Genomic DNA, 18,443 nt, shown 5'->3' on the forward strand with positions numbered 1-18,443 from the left:
TTTGAAAAAATGTGTTTGAATAAATTATACAGTGTGAGAGGTCCACTGTGTTGTTAAATGAAAGTATAAGTATTTCTAATATTTCAACCGATGGTATTTGTTAGGCTCAATTTCAGTAATATGAAGAACTGCGTTTTTATGAATCACTAAAAAGATTACTGGAAAAGATACCTGCCAAGAATCAAAATGCCCTCTAAGTAAAATAATGTATTCTGAAAAAACTATGTTAACGTAGTTTTGTAGTGTTGGAGTGGTTGATGTGGTTGGAATGGAAAAAGATTTCTGGGTAAGATTACAGAGCTACTTCTGCTCATGACATTCATTCGCTTATAATTTATAAGCAAGCTATTTTAGCAAATCAGTTCAACTGAAAGGATACACAAGTGCTGCAGGATGTCATTGATGTGATTAATTTGTTTTTGTTATTTTAATAAAATATTTAAAATGTAGTAGAAAACAGAATCAAATATGGAAGTGGAATCTTTATGATACTTTGTAGTATGATGGAAAGTGGCCATGAATTTTGTTTGTACCACTTGAGGTTCACTGTTATTCAGTGGGAGATCATTGAGAAGCGATATGAAATTTGTTGCAGTTATGCCTTTTTATTTTACAAAATGACAAGAGTTCTAATTTTGCCACCTTTTTCTGTGATGACAGGTGCTCTCTAACAAATATTTCTGGAAAAAAAAGAAATGTACTTGATCTTTTTTTTTTTTTTAAGTAATTATACTAACAATGAGTGAGAAGATAGCTGCTTTTGAAAGATCCATAGTATGGAGAGGACACTTTCATACTGAATGTTTGTTGTTATTTCCAAATAATGTGATTTTTGTTGCCAAAACCAATGTAGTTGTAAAACTCCAGTTTCTGTATAATTTAAAAACTGCACAAAAACTGTATCTGAATATTTTTTAAAACTTGAAACAGAATTTTATAACTTGTTTTACAATCCTCCAAATGAAATCTTTAAATAGATTTTAAAAATTCTTTTGTTAAAAAAATAAAAATGCTACAGGTACCTCTTAGTTTTTAAGAATGACCGATTGACATCTGGGAAGATGAAAGTTTACTAGCCAAATTTCAACAAAATCTTTTACACAATTGGTGGTTGGGATTAAAAATTGAGTACTGTGATTGAATAAGCACAGCTAATGGTGCTCTTCTTCCATTTGGATCTACTATTTTGTGAGGCTTTTCCCCCCTCCATGACAACCATTACAGCTAAGCATCATAATAACCTGAAAGTAGTACCAGATTTTCAAATGACTGCTTCACAAAATGTAAAACCAAGCCAAGATACAAAGAATGACAAATATTTAATCATATTACTCTAAAAATAGTGTTTTTTAGTGAGAACAAAAATATTTGAAAATTGTTGATAAATATAAAATTAAAATTTATTTAAAATATTGTTTATTTCTTGTTTACCTCATTCTTTAAAACAACTATTACTTCATATGTTCTATAATATCTATAATATAGTAGTATGTCTATAATTTATAAATAATTGTATATATTCGAGTGTGGACTTATATTTAATCAGTGCCTAGTCAGAAAAACAGATATGACTTAAAAGAGAGGGACTTTAATCCAGGGAATTGGTTGCAAAAGTGTTGAAAAGTCTGGTGGAAGGAAAAGATGGTGGCAGTGTTTTTTAGCAATAAATACCTGTAGAAAGCAATGGAAAGTTTTGTTACCCAGAGCTTATAAGCCGCTGCTGCTGAGGCAGCTGCTGAGGTAGCTGGAGCACTGCTTCTGCTGTAAATGTTAGAATCACCATGTCCAGGAAGCCAGGTGACCACACTCCTACTGACACAGCAAGAGCCCAGGAGTCCACAGCTCCTCCAATGCTGTTGTATTTGTCCTGGCTGGTAGAGCTTCCAGTCACCTGTGATGGCTGCTTCTGTTCTGCACCTGTGGTACTACTGCTGCAGTCAGCAGTCCTGAGAGCCAGATCCCAAGAGCTCTGTGCTACAGAGGCTGCTGAAGCACCATTGCTGAGACTGCTGGTGCCACAAACAGAAGGAAAAAAAAAATCCTCTTTGATCTTCTGCCAGTGCATCCCATCCTGGTAAAGCAATCTGGGAAATGTAGTTTTCAGGTTCCACCGCATAAGAGCACATGGAGGAGGTGGGAATGGAGTTGAGAACCAACAGACAAATCATCTACGTAGAGTTCAAAATATTTTTAGTGATGGGATGTATAATTTTTAAAAATTGGAGAATCCATTGATCTAGAGTATAGGGGTAGTAGATCATTAGTAAAACTACATCTTCCTCCAAATTTTATTAACTTGTTTTAGAAAATGGATTCTGGTCTGTTATCTAAAACAAGGGTTGTTATTCAGGAAACACACACTGGTGATATAACATTTCTTATTGGTCTATGCCCATGCCTTTCCAGCTATAAATATTTTGTGTATCACCCACCACTGCCTAAAAACTGCTCTGATTTATTATTTATTTCTATACACTTATTAATTTAACTTTAAAAATAATAGTATAGTTAAAATGTAGCACCTGGAAAAGTTCAGAATTTTTTAAAATTATAATATCTAACATTTTATTTTATAACAAATATTTTATAATATTTATTATTTTGTTGTAAAGTATATTGTAAACATTCAGTTAAACTGCTACAGCACAAAGTAATTATTGAGTGGCATATTGAATTAAATGCATTTATTGGTGGAGGGAGTATAGTTAAAGAAGTTTATTTTAGGCAAAAACCACTTGGATTTTATTAAAATATTAGCTTAGAGTGTTTTGCAGTTTATTTCAGTTACAAACTTTTAGATATCATTTCTTAAGAAGTGTGTATTGGAGTCCCAGATCATTAAATTTCTAAAATGAAATCCACAATGATGATTTATTTCTTTAATAACCCTTTTCATAATTAATACAGATTTAATTATGGGCACTGTTCTTCTCTTATTGATTACTAATAAAACTGTTTCCTGTTGAGACACTTGTTTTTTTATGTTCATATTCTACATAGGTTTAAATGATGTTGGGAGTATTATCTGAGTTGTGGAAGGTCCAGTTAGTATTACATTTTAAGTGGTAAAATTTCATCAGTTTGAAATAGAGGAGGACACCACATTTAATTTAGTGATAATCCTAAATTTATAGATATTCAACATAAAGTAGAATTTATTTTGATAATTTGATAATTTTGAAACACCTAACATAATTATCAAAGTAAAATTTAATTTAATGAAACTCATTTCAAAATTTCTGTTTCACAAGAAGCCTGTGGACGTATCTGATACATTATAACTTCTGATTTGTATATTCTCTGATTAATGAGGTTTACCTGTATTTGTTATTAATAGAAATGAAGAAGATTGAGATTTTATGTAGGTTCTTTTCCAAAAGCTTGATATGACCTTATATATTTAAAAGGTTATGTTTGTAAGCCTATAACTTATTGGGGTTAAATGAGCTTTCTTAAAAATAAGAGATACTGTTTCTACCTATTTTGAATTGTCCCTGTGGCCTGTTGCCTCAGAGGAGTTAGCAGGCTCTTTTCATGCTGACTCTATTATTAATATCTGACTTCAATATTACTTGACAGATTGTTATTAATGTTTCCAACTCTTTAATCAAACTGGTTCCTGGTATGTTTCATCACTTTTGAAAGTTATTTATTTATATTCTGCTTTTCTTCATTATCCTTTCTTTAAATTTTATTTTGAGACAGGTATACTTTTTCTCAAATATATGTAAAATGAATATTGAAATTATTATTGGGGAATATATATACTCAAACTTGTTTCTCATCATTAGTTTTTTCTGAAAATTTCTTCCTAATCTCACCAGTTCATTATTCTAGAAAGTTTTTGGAGTAATTTTGTCAAGCTCCTCCCTTTATCCCTTAAAAATTCCACTTGGATTGAGTTTAGGCCTGACTTCTACCACTTATTAGCTGCAAGACTTTGGGCCTCAGTTTCCTCATCTATAAATGAAAACATTATTATTCCTTTTCTTATAATGCTGTTAGGAGGATTAAATGAGTTAGTGTATGTCACACCAACCACAGTTCCTGACACATTATAATAGTGATAACTTTTATTATAAGAATGGATTCTTACAAATAGTAGCAAGAATATGGAGACAGTTTTGGCATGTAGAGTCACCAAGCAGGACAGTGGGGATCTCACTAACCTGCTGGACAAACAACATCTATAGCAATTAAGATGCCTCTTTTATATCTTCCATGTAACTTTTATTTTTCCTATAGAATGCACTCTGTAGTTTGTTTCTTTTTCCTTGTTCGTTGAATATAATGTGTACATATGGATAAATTATTATGTAAGTGTTGAAACTTTAAAGACGGTTGCTAACACTGTTCTAGATTGTTTAGGAGAGAAGATTGAGCAGGGAGCAGAAAAAGTTAATGTATATATACCTAATATATTTTTCTAGAGCCAGGGAGATATTGAGAATGACATTTTTATGTTTTTTAATTCTTTGATTCAAAATTTATTGATTGTGTCACAAAAGAACTCTCCTCCCCTAAATTTCTGAAGATATTCATATCATTTAAGATCAGTTTATAGAGGTAGTAACAACAGTAATAGTCATAATAAGCTTGTAATTCAGACATTAATCTCTGTGCCTCTTTTCCACATGGCCATATTTCTCCTGTGTGTCTATGGAAAAAAAGGTGATTGACTCATGTCCATATCCGAGTCATTCTATGTTAAAGATACTTTTGACTTTTTACTATTCACTATTCACCATTTACTGGCCACTATTCAAAGTGCCACTGGTCACTCCGTGCAACTCCTGGAGTATTTTCTGTCTCAATTAAGAAGCTTCTATGTTTGCAAAGGCCACAGCATAGGAGTTAATGTATGGCAATACTTTATTTTTCCATCTTTTTATTCCTTATTATACTATTAAATGGGGTTGTAGAATATACCAAGCTTTCCAGGTTTGTAGAGAAGAAGAATATTTGCATCGCAAAAAATGCAAACCTCTTAGAATTTATATTAGGTGTCACTCTTTTAAAAAAATCTGTGGCCACCTTGACATTGGGGAATTTCTCACTGCCCCCCTCTTTCCTGTCATTCTCCTCTCTTCCTCCTCTCATCTCATTTCTATGCTCCCCTACCTTCAAATTATTATTAATTTCTTTTGCAGCACACTTTAAACACACAAGAAGAATTATTCAGGTCCCACTCTTTGACCCTAACCAGCTTAAAAGGTATTTTTCTCAAAGGATATGGTTCTATTCCTATGAGGCACTCTAAGGCCAATTTCAGACTTACACTTATGTTGTAGATGTGAAAGAAAAAATGGATAAACAAAATGTAAAGGGAAGCTGAATTTTCTTCTCAGAAATGAGTTAAAATTCTGCTAGCTATAGGACAATACCGTTTTTTTTTTCGTTGTTGTTTTTTTTGCGGTACGTGGGCGTCTCACTGTTGTGGCCTCTCCCGTTGCGGAGCACAGGCTCCGGACGCGCAGGCTCAGCGGCCATGGCTCACGGGCCCAGCCGCTCTGCGGCATGTGGGATCTTCCTGTACCGGGGCAAGAACCCGTGTCCCCTGCATCGGCAGGCGGACTCTTAACCACTGCGCCACCGGGGAAGCCCGACAATACCGTTTTTTTTCAACATTTTATTTTGAAAATTTTCAGACGCAGAAAAGTTGAAGAGTATTACTTTTTTTGTCTCCTGTAACCATTTTTGTTTTTTCCAAGATCTTAAAGTAAGAATACGTTCTATATGTGATTTAATATGTGTTACAATGCTATTTACAGGTTGTTTATATCACCCTTGCAACTCAAATTTGTTAAAGTTTTTAATTAGCCAAGTTTTATAAATCCTATATATTGCTTTGTTTGTTCATTTGTTCAATCATTCATTCATTTGTTTATTCATTCATTCAAGAAAACTTTATTGAGCTTCACCCATATTCCAGGTGTTCTGCAAGGTGTTAGGCTGACAAAACTTAATAAGTAGAACCTCTGTTCTAGGAGGTTCCTTCAGTCCGGTGGAGAAGGGAGTTGTATTAAAGGATAGATGTCTACAGCGCTGCAAAATGTATAATAAAGGTACTCCCAGTGATGTAGTTTACATGGAATGCTTTGTTTTTGTTTTAAAATTAAATATTTGTTGACTAGAATTGACATTAGATATGCATCTCTTCCCATATAAGGGTCATACTACTGACCTACCACTAGTAAACTATGATTTATCTATAATCTCTTCTATTTTTTTCTTGGTACTGATGAGATACAATTTTAAGACAGATGACCAAGATTAAGGATTAAGGATCATTATCTAATTAGGCCAGATAGAACTGACTTTATGATGGTGGCCTCAGTACTTAGTGACACTTATTCATTTTGACCCACTAATTCAGACTTTGCTTTTCTACCCAGGGCTAAAAGTCTTGTTCTGTCCATCATTGAAACATGACTCTTATTTTCAATCCTCCCCCTTCTTTTTCTTTTTAATCTGTGCAATAAAAGTATCTTTTGGGAATGTTCTTATGAACAATCTTAAACTGTCCCAACATTTCTTCCTGTTTAGCCTCACATAATATAAAAACATTAATGATGCCTGAGAAAGGACTTGGCAAAAGTATACTTGGGATAGGGGTAAATGGTTTTGAATTTAGTTGACTTTCTTTTCAAAATTAAAAAAGTATCACCCTTCATGTACATGTGGAAGTATTCATTTGCCAAGTCAACAATCTCTGATCAAAGTACACTGTAACCCTAAAATTAATGAAATTTTATGCTCCAGGGCAATAGGTATCACGGATTTCCACAGTCATAAGAAGTACATGTGCTGTGTACTTATAGAAGACACTTTACTAGGCACCTGGGGGACAGTGGACAAAATTAACTCAATGGGTCTATAAACCACACTGTTAGAGAAAAAACTATCTCCAATCTAACCCCAGTACCTCCTCCTGCTACACACACACACAGGCACACACACCTTTCATAAGCCACATTTTAAATTTAGGTATTTATATTTATTTTGTTTAATTTCATTTTTAGCTTTTTGATGGAAGTACAGGAAGTTTAAGGCACTGCATTACATGGGATATTACATTAAATAGTGGCAATATTATTTGCTTTGGCTAATATTGTTCACATGCCTGTCCCCCACCAGCCTGTGAAGTCTTCACAAGCAGAAACTACACCATATGTTTTATTTTCACTTTTCACCCTCAAGTAGAGTGTATGGCACATAGTGGGCACAAAATACATGTTTAATTAGTGCACAAAGGTCAGAGCAGATGAATTTTCTCGCAGAATGAGACATTAGTATAAAAGTCGTCAGAATATATCTCTAAATAATTTAACATTAAAACCAACTGTGTAAAAATCATAGGATGATATTATTCAGTATCTCTTACAAATCATTTATAATTAAATCCTTGTTTTTTTCCATGCCTTTCTCAGGCTATGGAAAACAAGAATTTTTAAAATTGTATTTTATTTATTATTTATTCTTTAAATAATTACTTGCATTCGTATTTGATACTTGAACTAGGGAACCTTTAAGAACTGTGTAGTTTTTTGGGGTTTTTGTTTTCTTTTTTAAACACAGGGTATTCAGGAGAATAATGTATGGGAACTACATATAGTGCAAGTAGGCTTTATGAATTGATAGCTTTATTGGTTACAAGTTATTTTCCACTTCAAGCAAATGGTTGCACATATTTATGGACATTTGGAAACAGGTGATTGAATGGACTACGTAAACTTTTAAATAGACTCTTAAACCAAATGTATTGAGAGTTCTGGGTGTAAATTAGAAGAGCAAATTTGCTATATTAGTAAACAAGTTAGGAGGAATCATCAGGATGTGTTGGATTTAATTCATAAGCACAGATTCTTATGCCTAGATGAGGCCTGAGCTAGAACTAGATATTGGGAGACAATATGGTGTAGGGATTAAGCACATGATCTCTAAACCAGACAGGCTGGATTCAAATCTCATTACTGCTGTGCTGTGTGATCTTGGGCAAATCACTTAACCTCTCTGTTTCTTCACCGGGAAAATGAAACTAAAAACAATCCCTACCTCATAGAGTCATTATTAGGATTTAATGTGTTAATAAATGCAAAGTACTTAGAGGAGTTCCTGGCACATAGTAAGGACTTAAGCATTAGCTATCATAATCATTATTATGTTAACCAGTTCAATTCCTTCCTTTCAAATTTAATTTAATTTATTATATGAAGCTGAGTATGGCTACATGACTTGCCCAGGCTACACAAACTACTCGTGGTGACAGTAGGACCAAAATCAGTTCTTAACTCCTACTTTAGGATGTTTCTACAGGATGAAATTGCCCCATGGCATATCAACATATGAAACAATTTAATTTAATAACTTCAGAGTCTGATAGTCAGTTAGGATTATTGTTTCATGTGGTGCTATGGTTAATTTAATACGTGGATCACCAGTTCTAGCAGGGAAAGTGTATCTTGAACTCCAGAAAGTACTAAGAATATGTCACTTACTGTGCTTGGAATCTAGTAAAGTATGCAGATATGGAGAAAGTGTTGGGATGTTGTGCATTTTTCACTAAGCCAAAATATTTGTTTTTCTTTTTTAAATTCAACTAACTGGTTCTTCTTTAGAAAAGGTGAATAGCCCTCATGGTCCTTTACATTCCTTTTGACTCCTGCTGGTAGAAATCAAATACTGTCTTCTTATTCTTGCGTTAAAGCAAACTAGACAAAACAAAAATACCTAGAACCCTATTTTTAAAAGTCAGGACATACTAATATATAATTCAAATCAGTCTGTCAAACTGTGCAGCTTGTGTGCTTTTTTAAGTGGCATTTTTCTTCATACATTTGAACAAAGCTTCAGAGAAACAATAGGGCAATAGTAGAAAAACAGAACTGTCTGAGCAGTAAGGGGTGAGATGCATGCTGGTACCTTAGGCACACTAAGTGAGTCTTAGAAAGGTTTTTCTCAAGACATGTAACCAAAAGTAGGGGGCTGTAACCTCCCCTTTCACGTTTGTCTGCCCCCTCTTTATTAAGCAACCACCCCTGAGAAGGGTATAACACTACTGCAGCACCAGAGAATTAGAATTGGTGGTTTACAGTGAGAGTGGAGGGTCTGGAGTCTTGGTTTCTTGCTAGAATTTTCCCAGGACAGTGTGCGTGTGTGGCCAGACATCACGTTTTAATTTCTGTGCTATGGGTTATTTACTCTTATAATAGCTAAAACAATATTGATCTCGGTTCTGAACATAACCCAAGATTTAACTGACATTCTAAAAGATTTTTGTGAATCAGATGAAGATACAGTTAATCTATAAGTTGTATATTGAAGTAATTAAGTTATTCATTTTATTAATCGAAAACTGACTTTTAAACAAAGGAATTGATACTTATGTACTGAAGTAGTTTTGTTTATGCAAAGGAACACATCCTAAATTTTGAAGCATGGTAAAACACTAAACCATGTAAAAAGGATGATTTTACAATGAATGTACTTAATTATTGGTGCCCAAATGCAGGGTTTGAACGGGTCAGAATCAGTCATTTTTTCATTTTTATGTAAATTTTCCTTAGAATATTTAACCTGTATTGTAATGTTTCTAAGTCCCATCTAAATGACACACAGCCAAACTGTATAGAAATATTTTAAGGAAGGTGGCTGTCTAGGTAGACAGGCAGAGTCTAGTTTAAAAAAATTGGGGGACAAGGAGAAGGGCTTGAAACTAGTTCTGTTTTCTGATCTTTGTAATTCCATAGCTGCAAATGTATCACTTATGAAATAAGAAAAGGCATGGGGGAAGGGGTGGGGAAACACGTGATGGGGTAAGGAGTGCAATATCAGCATTATTTTGGTTCTAGCATGTAGACAAAAAAACGGTTAGAGGCATTAGACAAAGAAAAACAGTTTTTTTTTTCTTTTAAGGAAGCATTGATTATTTTTATTTTTTCCTCCTAATAAAAGAACAAGGGAGTTCTGCTGTGGTTTCAGATCCATATTCTATGAAATCTTGTCCTGCTTGTGATGGAAGCTCCTTGTGGGATTTATTTCTATTGTTGTAACACTATGTACTATATGCATTGCACCTGTTCACACAGAGTACATTGCATTGTGGTGTTTTTTTACAGAGATGCTTCAAATAAGAAACCAATCTGCCCTCTTCTAGAGTACCAATCTATTAGTTACTTAATTAAACTTAATTCTGCTTTTGTCTGCAATGTTGCTTATGGTCTTGATTTATTTACTGAGCAATGATTTCTTCTTTGCAGTTATCAGTTTTGTCTGAGATCAGTTTTCCTATTGTATGGAGTCTGTTTTTTTCAGAGCCTCCTTTAAGACTGCTCTGACTTTAAAATCATTACTAGGTTTTTGTCAGAGCAGATTTGTTGACACTCTTTTCACATTAAAAAATAAATTTAAAAGATTGCACAAATAAGCTATGTATTTCAATATTTCCTGCTAATATGCAAAAAATGTATTTATGATAATTACATGTACTGTGTGCCAGAACTGAAACAATACATTCCTCATAATGGAGCATAAATAAAGAAGGTGGAGCCAGCTGCTCTTAAACTGTTTATCTGCAAGCAGTAATGATATAGAGAATATACCTTTTTCACTCTGTTAGTCTGGCAATACTGAACCTGTTGCTGCATTAGACGAGTTGCATTTTGCTGGATAGGGGAAGGAAGGCTGTCTGCTGTCTGGTAGGAGGGCTTTGTCTGTGCCTTTCTCTCTCTGTTTCCTTCTGTTTTTCTTTCTCTCTCTCTCTCCTCTTCTCTCTCTCTCTCTCTCTCTCACTCGCTTGCTCTGTCTCTGTCTCTCTCTCCCTCTCTGCCCCCCACCCCGTGCCTTGCTCTCTCTCTCTCTTCCCGTCTCTGTGGTTTGTAAGGTAGGTTGCAGTGTGTGTATATACACAACATCAAGAGCAGGAAAATGGACTCATTAGGGAGGCAGGCAGTCATTACCACTCACACTGTACTTCCAGGGAGACACCGATTATGAGAAGAGAAACTCAGCGCTGGGGAAGAAGGTAGGGCAGACAACTTTCAAAAAAAAAAATCCTGCTTCCTCAATCCCCCCTCTACCTATCATCTCCTTTAGCCCCCAGTGCTTTTATTCTTTCTCCCTTGAATTTTAATTTCTAGATTTAAGTTTGACAGAGGTATTGCTAGCTTAAAATTTAGAACATCTATAGGAGGCCTATCCTCTACTAATTTTCTTCCTACTTATTTAAGGGTGTGCCCTTGTGATTTAGTTTAATTACTTTAAAAATAATTACAAACAAACCTATTTTTCTTACTAAAGTCCCAAATAAATCAGTATCTTTCACTCTTTTAAAACAGACCCCTCGTATGTTTGTCAGTCTCTTTGCTTTTCTTGTCTGTTTATGCAGTTCCATCTGTCTGTCTATATATCATGTTGTCCTTATTTATTGCTAACTGGGTTTTGTTAGTAATGTGCCAATGAGTTTTAGCTGCAGTGACAGCGTGGGTATTACTAAAGTGAGACTCTTGTTCTTTGTTTTACATTGAAGTTTAAAGTCCATATTTACAGTTTAAATCCTCGAAGCAGGTTGAATACTTTTTGCCAGTATGTTTTTTGGATGGCATTGACCATAAGGTGAGGGGTTGTCACTGAGGGTGGGTAAAAATCTAGTAATTATTTTTATTATTACATACTCTTCTATACTACATGTGGGGGGTATTCTGAAAGGAATAAGCTTGTAACTTGTATTTTGCAGATGGACTTTTACATTTGTAGGGATATCACTGTGGTTAGTAAGATTGCAAACTTTCTTAACAAGCAGTTTTTATCCTAGGACAGTTTCCTTTCAGTATGTAACTGTTTATTTATGCTTGGGGAGGGAGAAGTGGGGGGCTGGCCGTCTTTTTACAAAGTGGAAGCTATGAAGTGTATCAGGCCATCTTATGCAACAACTGTAAGTATTCATTTAACATTTCGAGAACTATAAATAATGCACTTGTTATTTCAAACATAGTTTTGAGGTGCTTTCTTTTTCCTTTATTATTTATTTTTCTTTTTTATGTCGGGGAAAAAAAGTTGCATTCACAACTAGGTGACATTGTTGAAGAGTTTTCCCAGAACAGTGTTCTTCAAAATTCAAAGAAGTAGTTAAATAGGTCCATTTGAAATGGTCTCCTTAGTGGAGTTTTATTTGGATTTGTCCAAAAGTAAAACTGTTGTTCCTTTGATAAAAATTAAGTCAGGTGGTAAGATACGCAAATGTTTTCAGCATACACATTAAGCAGTGATAGAAAATGGATGCTAATCTATAGAGATCTTTGATAATAAGTCACCTTTTTAATAATAAATTATTTATTTAATAGAAGTGGCAGACTTTCTTTATTTTCTTTCTTTCTTTTTTTAAATTCCATTAGGCCTCTCTGACAACACAAAGAAGTCCATAAAGCAATATTCTTAACCCACCTGGGACGCCAGAGCAGATTCCCAAACACATTCTCAAGGTTCAAACCTAGTAAAATGTTTATTAAAAATCCATTATTCCAAGAGGGTGGTGAACTTTTGCTGCTAAAAGTCTTTTTTTCCTTTCTTTTAAAAAATTTATTCAGAGACTTTTGATTTGCTTATATTACCTAAACTTCTAATTTACTTATATTACCTAAACTGGAAGGCCAGCTTTGACCAAGATTAGTACAGATGCTAAGTATACTCAGTCAGGGCCTGTCAGGGATTTTTTTAACCCTGAAGGTCTAAAGGGGAACTGTGGGGGGAATCTGTTGAAAGTGTATGTTCATATGGTATGCAATATATGGTGTTTCAAATGTGATTTTCTCCATTTCATACTCTTGACCCAAATATTTGTTTTAAAACTAATACGTCAAAATTGTGCATGTCTCATGCACCTGTCATTTTCTATATTAATATTATGAGAACTACCTAAAATTCTACCCGTTTTCAAAAGAAATCTTTAATATATCTCTTGACCAATAATTTTTTTTCTGTACACATGTATGTGAGGAGATATCTGTGTGCATTTATGTATGTTTATGTACATATTCTCATACATGTGTGGATAAAAAAAAATCACAGATTCCTTGCGGATATGACATCTTAAAATTTCATGTTAAGCATGTTTATGTTAATTAGAAGCAAACAAAAAACAGAGAGGTTTTTAAGAGAAGATGAAAATTTCCTTTAACCTTCTAGAAAGAATAAAAGAGTAAATAAACATTTAGTCATTTTTATGGTTGGCTTGATTTTTAGAATGTGTATATGTTTTCTTTTGCATTATAATTCTTAGCCTTCAGTAGATTTAAAATATTTTTAGTATGAAAAATAATCTTAGCCTTTTCTGGGAGGGACTGTCACAATCTAAATACAGCAGGACATTATAAAATGTGCATAAGTAAACTCAAAACCAGTGTATTCTGCTATATAGGGATTTGGAAATCTGAAAGGCTTGCATCACAGGAGGGCTATAGAGTGCCAGAAGAATTCATTAACCAGCCTTGCTGGTTATGGTGGGCTTTTCCTATCAGCACATGAAATCTGCCTATTGAAAGCCCTGGAGTCTTGGTCAGGTCACAGTGTGTTTCGTTTTAATGTTGGAGCAGACAGTTATCTAACACACCCACATGAGGAAGTGCTCTAAAGCAGTTATTTCATGCTTTGCCATGCCCTGTAGCTAAAACAGTTTGGTACTGAGTGACATGTGTGTGCTTTTAAACTCCTATCCGATGAAAATCAGCTATGGCTCCTTGAAAAGGACCAAAACAGTGGAATGCAAGACAGTGTAATTCAAATGCTAAGCACATGCTGGTTTAAACTTTTTTTCTTTAAGGGGAAAATCACTATGATTATTTTTAATGTAAAGACTATATAGTAATTTCTTGGATTTTACTCATTAAGATTTCAAAACTTGTGGATAGTTTCCTTCTTCATAATTTTTCTCCAGAAGCCTACATTCATCAAAAGGATAGCAGCTGCATACTTTCCCCTGAAATGTGAACAAATAAATGGTATTCCTGTTTATTTATCTATTTTTGAATTTTAATGATTAGTCCTTGTGCTAATTAACAAATTCCCGTATTCATAAAATCTGGCACTTTATAAATATCCAATTGTGTGATTATCTACACATGTTCTGGCTTTCTATAAATATAGAAATTATCAGTGGATGTGTTCATGAACTTGCCCAAGCTTGAGTAGCAGCTAGTCATGCTGCCACATAGGAGCCAAGTTCGGACCCTGAGCAAATGCGTTGCCCCAGGGTCTGGCAAGGTGTGTGGAAGCAGCATCTGGCTGACGGCTAACTAGTGATCCTTGCTGGCAAAGGAAGGACTGATGTTGACATTCTTTGAATGCCACTAGTTCCAGCCTTTTTTCAGTCCCAAGGGTGCCTTCCTTAGGTCTAAAAGTTGATAATGGATACTAGAGCTGACTTGTCTTGGAGGCCACTTTAGAACTATATTTTAACAAACTACATTTTTCAATGGAAAATACACTTTACTAAACTTTTACGAAAAAATGAACTAGTACGTTCATTCTAAGGTCCTTAGCCAGTGAGAATCTAATAAGCATGAAAAGTTGCATAGTGCTGAAAAGAAAACCTAAATATTTCCATTTACATGGCCATGTGACTATCGCAAGCACATAGAAATCATACATTGCTTACATAGTAATAGTTCACCCTACATCAAGAACAATAAACACTAGCAGTTGAACAAATGTGTACATGCAAAAGTTATTCTTAAATTAGAAGTCAACCCTTTTATATATTTTTTCATGTTGTATAAGCCATTTCAGTTAGCTTATGCAATCACTAGGTATTATTTACAGTGTTACTACAGTCAGCATTGGCCATTTGATTCTTTGCTCCAAACTTTCAAATCACATATACAATTCCTAGGTTATCTGGCAAAACCAGAAATTTGCAATTTCCTTGAAAACCTATGTTTCATGCATTTCCATTGCTTAAGTAATTTCTAGCATTTTGCAGAATCCTCAGGGATTATAGCAATGCCAAATAACTAACAAAATCCTTTTAATTCTTTACCAAAAACCCAAGGGCAATATCTATATCCTAGAATTTCTAGAGAAAGCCTGAATTCATGTGTTTTCCTGTAACATAGATATTATACATTTAATCATCAAATAACATTGATGCCAATTATGTTTAATGTATCAAAATATATTCCTTGAGCTCTTATTACTTCTAATTTCAACATAGGCAATCTTTTGAGATTGTGGGAAGAAATAATGCCATCTATTATTACTATCGTGTATCTGTAACCACTACGGCAGATGTTGGAAACAACATTCAAGGGTCTATAAGAAAAAAGGGCTTTTCTGCCACTCTAGCTGTTCAACTGTAATAATGAATAAGTGGCCTGCTATTTCTGCACTAAACTGTGGAAAAATTATGCTTGACTTTGGCTTCATAACCTCTCTTCTACTCCAGGATCAAGCCTTTTTGTGATTCTACAGTTCACTTGAAAGTAATCAGCTTGAGGACGTGGACCTTGCCTTTCTGGAATCTTTTCACACTCAAATGAAACTTCACCTCGGGGTGTTCTGTAGTTCAGTTAACCAAAGCAACCCTTATATAACTGCTTTAACTTTGGGAAAGTTAGTTGCTGACTTCCAAGTGAGTATACTGATATAGGAACAAGGGCTGAATTCATTGATCCATCTAGTTAGCAGATGGAAACTGCAGATATTATTACTCATTTCTGAATATTAAGTCTTAACCTTTGAAACTTTGATGGGGAAGGTGGTAATTATAGCATAATGTGTTTATCTTCTTGATAGTAAAAGTAATTTTGCCACTGCATAATTCTGTCATTAGGTATGATGAATTTAACATACATATTACACATTATGCATTTAAAATGTTAAGAATTTATCTGAAAGCTTTTCATATTAAATAACTAATGTAAGGATTTGCATTCAACAAATATAAAACTATTTAATGGAGCTTGGAGTTTTTGGAAATTAAAAAGATGTCCAATAAATTTAAACTAAAAATGGTAATAATTATTAATCTTATACATAATAGTATTATTTTGTTTTTTAGAAATTTGTCATCTAAACTTTTTCTTAAACCGTGTTTGAATTTAAATTATTTAAAATTTAATTCTCTCTAATGCTCAGAAGGCTTTAGTTTTTTACTAAATGAGCCTGGATATTTGCTATTTTTTCCTTCCCTTTCAGAAATGTTCTGTGAATTACTGTTGTAATCAAATTATGATTTGTTGCTGGCAAATTCCTTTTATAGTATGAGCTTCTTTCCAGTAAATGAAATGCAAGTAGGAGAAAATTAAAGTAATGTTGTCAGTTTGCTCAGGTACCAAATTAAAAACTTAGTAAAAAACAAAACAAAACAAAATCTATTACTAGCAGAAAACTATGAATGTCCTAGGCTATGTAGTTTTTCTGGTAGATAGTATGTATGTATATAAAAACTGTATGGTTATTATTATAAACAAACAAAACCCCTTTATTTAGACACCAAGACATTTAAACAGTGAGAATATGGTCCTTTCTTTTATTGTTTAAATAGGAACTAGGTAATATAGTCTCAGGGGTGGCTTTATACTGTTGGGTTTGTTGTTATTTTGGTTATTGTTGTTTTTAAAAACTGGACATACTAAAATTCTTTTTGGCCCAGTAAATGTACTTTGGGTTTAAACATATTTACTAATATTTTCATCTTCTTGGTTGTTTGCACTTATCACCCAGCTTTAGATTGGGCAAGAAGAGTTGGAATAGTTCTTACTTTTTCTAGTTCCTCAAATCAACAAAGATCTTTATCCCTTTACCTTATTTCTAGATGGGAGGAGAATAGAGATGATTAAGAAGCAAATGGAGATAAGAATATAAGTAAAGCAGAGGGTGGAGAGAGTGGGGGCTTTTGAAGCTTCTAAATGTGTAAGTCTAATGAAGGAAAAAGACTTTCTCCCCAACCCTCAATAAAAGCCATCTAATCTGTTCGGCACAGCATTCTCTTCTCCCTATGACTGTTTAGAACAGATCTACCTAAATTCTCCCTCCACTCCAAGGCAGAATCCAGTGGTACTGCCAAGAGAAGATCATAGGAGAGAAAGTCATAACGAATCACATTTCTAATACATTCACTGCCAGGTTTTCTTCATACCTTTTTCCTTTTAAGCCTTGGTTTGAAGTTGTGAGCAGATTTTCATAGTTGGTGGACGGCTTTCATTTGTTTTGATGAGAAGCCTTCCCAGCATGCCACAGAACAGCATCATGATTTTAATTAAAATGGATGAAATGATCGACTGAAAAGTTTGTCTGTGTGTGTGTATGCATGTGCGTGTGTGTTTTGTCTCTTAAAATAAAGTTAAATACTTTATATATGAAACAAAACAAAAACAACTCTAAACTTCCTATCAGTCTGAAAGGATTCAGATTTCTTTTTAGAGTGGCTTTCTGAAACCATTTTTGTATAGTGGTTTTGACCAGCACGTTCTATTCCATTCCCTGCCCACTTGCTGCTTTGCTTTTTAAATGTTAAATGAATGTGAATAATTCCTTAGTTTAAAAAAGAGCATGTTCTTATAATAAGCTCAGAATATACCCATGAATATAAAGATGTGCTAGGACTTACAAACAATCCTATCAACTTAGCATGAAAATACATGAATGAAAGTTTTAGAAACTAATTTTTTTCCTAGTATGTTGAGAGAAACCCTATGGTGTGGTAAACAAACCAAACCAAACCAACCAGCCAGCCAACCAAACAAAAAACAGTGCCTTGGAGAATAGGAGGCATTAACTAATGCCTAAAAGGATTTAAAGTGGTTAAATTTGGAGGCCTAGTCCTAACTGACTGTATGACTTTGAATAAATCATAATCTCTCTGTTCCTCAGTTTCCTTGCCTGTAAAATGAAGGGAAAATCTCTTTTTTAGATTTTATCTTAAAGATTGTGTGCTTTTATTATAAATAGCCATATATATATATATATATATATATATATATATATATGTAATTCTGTTTGCATTTTCTACCTATAAATCACAAATGTATGGAGAAAAGTTTAGGTTGGTAATGATGGAAGAATAAAGGGAATTTAGGTGATCTGAGAGACCACACACGTACTTTAATTTTTTGGTTGTTGTTGTCCTCAGTATATATCACAGTATATTATTTGGTCTATTTAATAATTCAATGAATGCAATAAACCAAAAGTTGTCATTTGTCAGACAAAGTGACATAATTGCCTATGGGTGGTTTGATAAAAGGGCTACTTTTTTTTTTTTTAATCTGTGCATTATTTAATTTATTTTTTTGAACACTATTTTTTTTAAATTTAAGTTTAGTTAACTTACAATATTATATTATCAATAGTTTCAGGTGTACAACATAGTGATTCAATCTTTTATAGAATAAAGACCTATTAAAAATAAATAAATAAAATAAAATAATGCACAGGGCTTCCTTGGTGGT

At 33.8% G+C, this 18,443-nt stretch overlaps 1 protein-coding gene across 18 annotated transcripts in view; it reads left to right on the plus strand.

Annotated features, from left to right (window-relative positions):
* The window catches only part of ZBTB20 (zinc finger and BTB domain containing 20), an 812,397-nt gene that overhangs the window by 32,968 nt on the left and 760,986 nt on the right, over nt 1-18,443 (plus strand). Inside the window, exon 1 of one of the 18 annotated variants that reach the window (XM_079921771.1) lies at nt 1,880-11,023. The exons of the other annotated variants lie outside the window; for them this stretch is intronic. The gene's annotated coding sequence lies outside the window, so the exon portion shown is untranslated. Of the gene's footprint in view, nt 1-1,879; nt 11,024-18,443 lie in introns of those variants that run through there. 18 annotated transcript variants of the gene reach the window in all.

The sequence above is a fragment of the Stenella coeruleoalba genome (assembly GCF_951394435.1).
Source record: "Stenella coeruleoalba genome assembly, chromosome: 5".
Lineage (NCBI taxonomy): Eukaryota > Metazoa > Chordata > Mammalia > Artiodactyla > Delphinidae > Stenella > Stenella coeruleoalba.